The sequence below is a fragment of the Astatotilapia calliptera genome, chromosome 17 (assembly GCF_964374335.1).
Source record: "Astatotilapia calliptera chromosome 17, fAstCal68.1, whole genome shotgun sequence".
NCBI lineage: Eukaryota > Metazoa > Chordata > Actinopteri > Cichliformes > Cichlidae > Astatotilapia > Astatotilapia calliptera.
Genome location: NC_137438.1, coordinates 10,034,925 through 10,043,499, shown reverse-complemented (window position 1 = coordinate 10,043,499; position 8,575 = coordinate 10,034,925). Strand labels below are relative to the sequence as shown.

Here is an 8,575-nt window from a genome sequence, read left to right as displayed (position 1 = left end):
GGAAAGGTGATTTTCAATCAGACAGCACACATTCTTCTTGGCAGAGTCATCCAAGTGTTTTGGGTGGAATTTTAAATTGTCTAATACTTCTGAGTTGAGAGCAACCCTCGGCACAAACAAAAAGTAAACCATCACTTTCTGGATTGTACTGAGACGCTGATGCTGGCACAACTACGGGCATTAGTGATGGGATTTCCGGCTGTTTTTAGAGAACCGGCTCTTTCGGCTCGACTCACTAAAAAGAGCCGGGTCTTTCGGCTGTTTTTAGAGAACCGGGTCTTCAGGTTGTTTTGTTGCTTTAATTAATTTATTATTAACAATAATATAAAATTATGTACAAAAGGAATTACTAATGTAAAAAAAAAGTGGTTTTATTTATATATGTTTATATATAAATATATACAGTGGCCCCTAGAGACAAAACACGTACAAACTCCAAAACACATTTCTAGCATTAACTGAACTTCAAAACAGAGCTACCTAGATCACTTAAATTACACAATTGAAATATGTGTATTGTTTGTGTATTTATACACAAGCACTCATATATATTCAAATAATTTAAAAAAAAAAGTTCATTTACCTGTTACTATCACACACCAAATCCGGTCGTTTGAAGTTTATATGTGCTTTGTCTGTAGGGGCCACCTTAAATATACTTTTATTTATTCACTCCACATAAAATGTAATAAATAAATCATATAATACAAAAACCAACTAGTCACATTTCAACTTTTAACTATTTAAATTTTCAGCTTTTTCCTTTTAAACAAATTTAAAATGAAACAACACAAAACACTGCAAATCACAACACAATTAAATCTAAATTATAATATGAAAACAAAAAGAAGATGCATATTCTCTGTCATATAGGCCTGCATGAATAAACTTTCTGAATCCTTTATCATCCGCAACTGAAAATAGTTGTGGGTGATTACTATACTTTTCTAATGTGACGTTGTTGTCCCTGGCTCTCTTTCTCTGTCTCTCCCTCCCGCTCTGTTTCTGTGCTACTGCGAGCGTAACTACCGCCCCTCCCCCCTCTGCCCAGTGCAAAGCACAAGCTCGCATGCGGAGTGAAGTGGAAAAAAAGTGCGAGAGAGAGGGTGATAGAAAGAAAAAAAAACACGGCTCTCGATAAGGAGCCGGCTCGCATCGTTCACGTCAAAGATCCGGCTCTAAGAGCCATTTCGTTCGCAACTGCCACATCACTAACGGGCATAGCTGATGGCACAGCCAGGGATGAAGAGGAGTTTACACTTGTATGGCAAACGAAATAAGGCTTCATCAGGTTAACGTGACACACACAACGTTTTTTCCTATGGTCTGGGGTACCTGCAAACATTATCAGCATCACTCAACTTCTCTTGGACAGAGTAGGGCCCACCGAACTTTGCCTGGAGATAGGGTTTTCAAAACAGCCACTTGATGATGGGAACCAGTCAGCGGCTGCCAGCTCTCCAATTAGAAAGAGAACCTGCAGAGACACTCAACGGCACAGAACACACACATGGAAGAAAATCCAGACACTGATTCAAAATATGACCAGAGCCCTAACCCACACTGGTGATTAAGAAGTCTGAAAAACTCACTAAAACAAATTTATCAAATGTTAAACACTAGGCTTTAAAGGGTTAAAAAGAAGGAAAGCAATGGCTGGCTCTGCAACAGCAGACATCCTGAAAGATCCCAGAAGACAATTAAAGTGTGTGATGGCTGAATTATTTTTATGGTTAAGAAAAATAACTTCAGAGCATCTAACCAAGTCAAGAACAATCTTGAGCTGTATCACTGTCAAAGTCAAGAGATGTCCTCATGAATGGAAAGTTTGCAACAAGGCTTTGAACAACTAGAGGGTTCTGGAAAAAAAGTATTTTTGGACAGATGAAACCAAGATGAGCTTGTACCAGAATGATGGAAAGAGAAGCACACGGTGAAGAAGAGAAACAGCTCATGATCTGAAGTGTACAATATCATCTGTCAAACATGGTGGAGGCAATCTTATGATTTAACAATGTATGGCTGCCAGTGGTACCAGACCATTGGTGTTTATTGATGATGTGACTGCTGATAGAAGTATCAGGATGAACTGTGAAGTGTACAGGGCTATACTTTCTGCTCAGATTCAGCCAAATGCTGCAAAACCCATCAAACAGCAGTTGGTAGCACAAATGGATCATGACCCAAAGCATACTGCAAAAGCAGCCCAAAAGTTTCTCAAGGTAAAGAAATGGAATATTCTTTGATGGCCCTAATCAGTCACTTGATCTCATCCAAACAAAGCGTGTGTTTTAGTTACAAGCCCGAATACAATACTGGATACAAGACAATCACAGAGAGACCCACAAACAAGCAGCAGCATTTTTTTTCAAGCCTCTTAAAATGGAAGCCATATATAGAAGTGGCTGTCATTTACTAAACAGCTGGTCCAATACTTTTGTTAAACCCTTTAAATGAAAGCTGAAATCTGAGTTTTTATCATACCTTAAAGACTATTTAAAACTGACAGTGGTGGTGTACAGAGGATAAATTACAAAAATGATGCCATTGCTCAGATAAAACTTATTATGACAGTTACAATACAGCTAGACTAACAGCATGAGCAGACATAACACAAAACTAATAGTCTCATTTTGTGTAGACTACAGTGGAGGATAAAGGCTACAGCTGTATGCTATGCTGTGGTATATAGAGGCACCCTGGCTTTGGGTGACGGCTAGTTGTAGCACAGAAGATACTGTGAACATCTGCAGAGAGTCTGCAAGGAGCAATTTTAAACCGAACATGCCCCGCTGCGTTTCTCCCACCATTGGGCTGAAACATGACGGCAGGCAACACAATGGGACAGTGAAGGGCCTAATTATTGCCCCTATCATTTGCATAATTACAATGTTTTTTCTAAAGCAGGGGCAGTATAGAAATTGTAAATTGTAGTGGACTAGCTGTCTTTCCTTAGTGGAAGTCATATTTAAATGGAGAGAGCCTTTTCTGCTAGCCAGGCAGCCAGGCTCAGGCAAGAGGTCCCAATCAGCCAGCCTCACAGACTGCTCATTCAATAGGATTTAAAAAGCCAACTGTGTGGAGAAATGAGAGTTTTGCCCCCCAAATCATATGGAATTACAGTGCTGGTTGCATATGGGGGGAGCCAGTGGAAGGCACAAAAGCCCACAGGAAGCAGCTATTTCTGTGTGTTTTATTAACCCAACCAAGCAATTTAATTCTTTTGTTCGGGGGAGTTCTACTTCATTGATTAACAAAAGCGGGGATATAATTTTTTCAGCCCCTTTTGAAAAGCCTGAAATGTCAAGCCTTTTAAAGGAGATTATTCTGCCTGTGTGCGATGAATAGAGCCCAGAGTAACCTTTTGTCTACAATTAAATATTCCAGCATAAATATAAAAGAAAATCAGAGATGGGGAAGATTGAGTCAGGAGAGATTGGAGAGGTAGATCCTCTGCCCGATAGTGGCAACAGCCTGGCTCTAATTAGATATGCCAGGCGGGCTGTGAGCAGTCACTCTCCACAGCACGCCGAGAGAAGAGGCAGCCTGAGAGAAGAGGACAGAGGAAACCTATCTGCTCATCTGTCTGTCCAGCGCCTTCCTCTGGGCATCCACAAGGTATTTCAGGAGACTTTGTTTTGTTTTGTTTTCCGCTGTTATTTGTTTTCCCGACATCTTAGCTGCCAGAGAGGAAGGGTCTAAAAGGCAATGCCTTCTGGGAACTGCATAAGTAGATAGGGCTGAATGGGGGGAAAAAAGTTGTGAGATTGTTTGTGATTGTGAGGAATGATTAGGATGACAATAAGATACTTTAGGGACAAAGAGTGGGTTTTTTGGCACTCTGGAGGTAGACAGTGAGGCTGTCTGAAGGAGATGAAGAGGGATGATATTAAGTTTTGTATCCCTGCAGTGCTGCATTTGATTGTGTTTTGTGAGTTGCAGTTGGACTTGGCATTTGCATTGTGCACTTAGTAGGCTGCAGTGTACAAGGTGACCTGCATGCTTTGATAGGAAAGCCGTGTGTTTATTCCTTACGGAAACATACAGCCGGTGATAAAGTTCTGTCATTAGCTGATTAGAAGTTTGTGCAAATGATCAGATGCTTTCCTCTAAATCGCACAGTTGCATGTAGTTCTGCTGGTTCAATTTGTGCTGAGCCGGTGCTAGTTAAAGTCAGGTTATGACCTCCTGTCAGCAGATTATTTTCCTGTCCAATCATTTTCTGGAGTGACTTCATTAGAACGACACCATTTCAGTAAGTAGGCGTGGTGCTTCTTCTTTTGGCTTTTTGACATCATGTGGTCATACATGGGACACTTTTTGACACAATTTTGATTTCTTTTTTAAAAAAGCCACGTGTTTCCTCGATTTAACCTGATGCTTGATGTGTAAAGTTCTGCAGTTTGTCTTCATACAAGCAAATTACTTTGAAATGAAGTGCTGCTGTGATCTTTGAACCACTAAAAATAGATTCTATCGTCACTATAGAAAGGGGCTCAGAGGAATGTATTAGAGGAATTTGTTTAAAAAACAAACAAACAAAAAGAATATGACTAGTGGATTGTCTTTCATGTGAAAACATTGCCACATAATTCTGAGATATGAAAAGCAGTATTTTTGAAGGTTTGTTGCTGGAGATAAAAAAAAAAGCCGAAATATATCTGAGTGCAAGGAGGAACACCTTAGAGAGCCTTTCAGCTACAAAAATCATGCAACATTTTACACAGTGAAAAAGAAAGAAGGCAGTTGCTTTAATGGCCTACGCACAGTTGAGCAATTCAGTAATAATTACAACTGTGAGTTAAGTTTGTGGTGGTGAGCGTGGCGTTGACTCTGCCTGGAAAATAGATGCAACAGGCTCTCTAGGCCAGTCAAATGACTTGATGATGTCATCGTTCTGTGTTGCTGCTCCTTCCTCACTGTTTTAAATTCTCTCATCTTTAAGTTCTCTATGAAGGTGAAATGGGTCTTTTTGCATCAAGCAAGTTGAGAATGTTCATCTTTTGTGTAAAAAGCTGCTTTTCTTCCTCTGTTTTTCCAGTCAGGATGCCCCAGAAAGACATTGTGACTTTTTGCTTTTGTGCCAAGCTTAATTCAGAAGTAGTCACTCCATGGAAGTACCCATCGCATATACTTTTTTTATACGAGGAGTTTAGAATGAAATCAAACTAGATGAGCTTTCAGGGGAAAGACATTTTTTATGTACTAGATTAAAAAAAAATAAGAATGTATAGAAAACTACAAAAGAAGTCTTTTAAATATTAACAGGTTTAATGAGTCTTGTCTTTTTGGGAATGATAAATGATAACCATGATGAACACAGTGTGAGTCACCAACACGTTCACAAATGTTTATTCAGCTACTGTGTTGATGATAAATGAAGCCCTCCCTCGTTCAAACAGTGTCTCACAGATTGTATACTGACAGAACGCCAGCCTGGAGTTAACTGGTGACATGTTGGTCCCAGCTGATGAACTCACGGTGTGCCTCTTGAGATGAATTACCTTGTGTTTGAATGTGAGTCTGATAGATTTCTAAGAAAATCCTGTTTCTGTACTGAACAAAAGCTTCGCCTCACCTGACGCGATGTTGCATCTTTTATTTCCGACACAACAGCAGTGCTTGAAAGGGTTTTTTCTTAGAATAGCATCAAATCAAACCTGAGAAACACTGTCCCACTTTAGTTTCACTCCTTTAAATAGACGTGCAAAGGTCCATGTGGGCTTGCTGTCTCAGAATATTAACTATTATTAATATTCATTGATGCAGACATTTGGTTAGATAGTAAATACTGTATTCTGATGAATATAACAGTCTCCTATATTTCATACAGTTTGAGGTATGCATATCAGACAGTTAGCAAGACATAATCATTTTTATGGTAACATGAAAAGTCAACATTTTTTAACAGAAAGTTTTTGGATCCAGGCTGTTTGTAAAGCAGTCAGTTGTATCTACCAAATTCATCGAGGTTAACATAATTCATCTATGTGTGTGTCTTGTTTCAGATTATTTGTTTGATGTGTGGCCCATCAATAACAATCAGCATGTTCTTCTGGAAAAAACAAAACAAAACATACTGTCCACCCCTGTTGTACCTTGTGCTGTATTCAGGATATTTTCTGAATATTTGTTTTTTCTGATCTGTCCTGTTCACTCCATTGATCAACTCAGTGCAATGAACATGTTTTTTAAAAGAAACACAGGAAGCACAGTAAAATATATTTGATTCCCTCGAATTATAGTTTACGGTACTGTGCAACTTGAGCCATCCCTCTTTGAACAGTGGCTGCTTTTTCACTCGTTTTCAGTGCAGTCCTTGGATCTTAGCCCACAACTTGCTATATCTCAGCATGGTGTGCAGTGTGTTCCTGAAACTTCTGAGCAAACTGGACAAGTGAAAGACAAATACAAATGTGTCAGGCAAACAGTATGTGAAGGTCATGTTCTTAAGAATTAGGAAAAAATCCTGTAGAGACCCGACAAAGGGCCTGAGCAGTGTAGCTGGCCCTTCAGTTGATCCAGCTTCTGTTTGCTGATGATTCATCAGAAATTATCTCAGCGGAAGGGTGGAAGAAGGGAAACATGACCGGGGTATACTAAATTACACAAAAACTGGACTGAAAATCATTGGCAATAGTTCTTATGTAGCAGTGAAATCCAATTTTGAAATTCTGGGTTCTAATTGTTAATATTATCTACCATGCTATACATACCAGGAAGGAGGTACAGCTGTGAGTGTCTACAGCCATCTATAAAACATGGTGGAGGCTCTGTCGTGGTTTTGGGCTAATTTCTGCTAGTGGTCTTGAAGATGCTGTCATAACTGATGGAACTATGAATGCACAAACGTACTGTCAGGTTTTGATCAACCCTGCACTGCCATCTGCGGAGCATCTGATTGACAATAACTTTATTTTTAAGCATGAAAGTATCAGTACATATCGGTAAGCATCAAATACAGTGCTAATACATACTGTGCTTTCATTTATCTTTGTAGATTTGAGTAAAGTGTTGCAACTATTTTCTGTTTTCCTGACATATAAAGAAATGAGGGGTATCTCAAAACCTTTGCACAGTACTCTTCTAAACTTTTCTAAACCCTCTTGCATTTACCTAACATCAAGCAAGCCTTTACCAGGAACTGCCCCACATTCAAATCTGTTACCAACCCTGTTTTAATCTTAATCTTAACAGTCAACAGAAATACTAAACTAAGCTCTGCAAGAAGTGTACAACATGAAAAAACCCATCTTTGGGTGTTTTTTAATCATTTTTTTCTATGATTGTGAGAACACCCTGGTCCTTATAAGTAATGAAGCACACAACACACACACACACTTACAGCAGTGTGCCTGTGCTCAAGCAGTACTAACACACATGCATAAATCTAATGTCACCTCTATTCCAGCAGCCTGTTTGTTCCCAGAGGGCATCTTCAGAGCTTTGGAGGGCTGATTGGAGGAGACAGCAGTAATGACTGCAGGTCAGGAGGTCACAGCCCTGTTATGATAACGAAATTCTGGGGTCAAACGCCTTAACGGCAGCCCGTTGTGACTGCTGATGATGCCCCGATAACAGCAGATGAATAATACACTGTTATTTGAACAGTTTAAATCAGAATTAAATCAAGATTCATTCATAAATTGAATTTTCTTCTTGCTCAGTTGTCATGCCTCAAGTACGCCAACTCGGTAACCCTGACTGACCCAAATATAAGCTTTTTTTTGGAAAGTTATTTTATTTTATCATGCATTTAATTTGAAAATATTACAGTGGAAGAATTTTGAATGCTCACAGAAAATACATTTGTGTATGGTTATAGACAGCAAATCAAGCAGAACATTTCAAAAACATACAATTTTGTTCTAATAGTTGCCAGTTACTCTGCAGACAGAAAACAAAACTGCAAAATACCTCACCATGTTTTTAATTTTTCTTTCTCTTTGTTACAGACTTTTTTTTAACAGGAAATTCTTTCTTTCTTTCTTTCTTTCTTTCTTTCTTTCTTTCTTTCTTTCTTTCTTTCTTTCTTTCTTTCTTTCTTTCTTTCTTTTACACCAGAGTAGTTATTTGAATCAAGGCTGGTTGTAAAGTGGTCACTTTTATCTACCAAATTCATCAAGTTTACACATTTTCTGTACAAGGCCAAATAGTCTTTAAACATTGTGTAAAATCCTATAATTACATTAAATATCAGAGACATAGTAAAAATAATGTTAGTGAGATTTATTACATAATCTGAATTTTATACCAGTGCCAGTGCAGGTTCTTAGTAAGGAGTTACTTTAGTGCAGTTCTTTTCTCATATGCACAACACATGGCTATTGTTCTACAGAATAATCAAACTGGGACTTAGACAGTACCAGTGACTGTAGAAAACTGTTTTCTAAAGTCATTGAATGGTACTAAATGAAATAGATATACTTTTTTTTTAACGTGTCTTTTATTTCCACATTTTTGACCATTAATGCTAGAAATTGTGCTTGAAATGTTGTCGACCACACAGTCATCATCTCTCTACATCCCCGAGCACACATGGAAACATTCAAACACATACAGTAGGCAGGTAGTC

General features: G+C 38.7%; 1 protein-coding gene across 1 annotated transcript in view; it reads left to right on the top strand.

The window, feature by feature from the left end:
- The first annotated feature begins 3,412 nt into the window (after positions 1-3,412).
- LOC145421334 (uncharacterized) overlaps positions 3,413-8,575 on the top strand; it is a 205,339-nt gene continuing 200,176 nt past the window's right edge. The window contains exon 1 of the transcript XR_013902670.1: positions 3,413-3,618. The gene's annotated coding sequence lies outside the window, so the exon portion shown is untranslated. The remainder of the gene's footprint in view (positions 3,619-8,575) is intronic.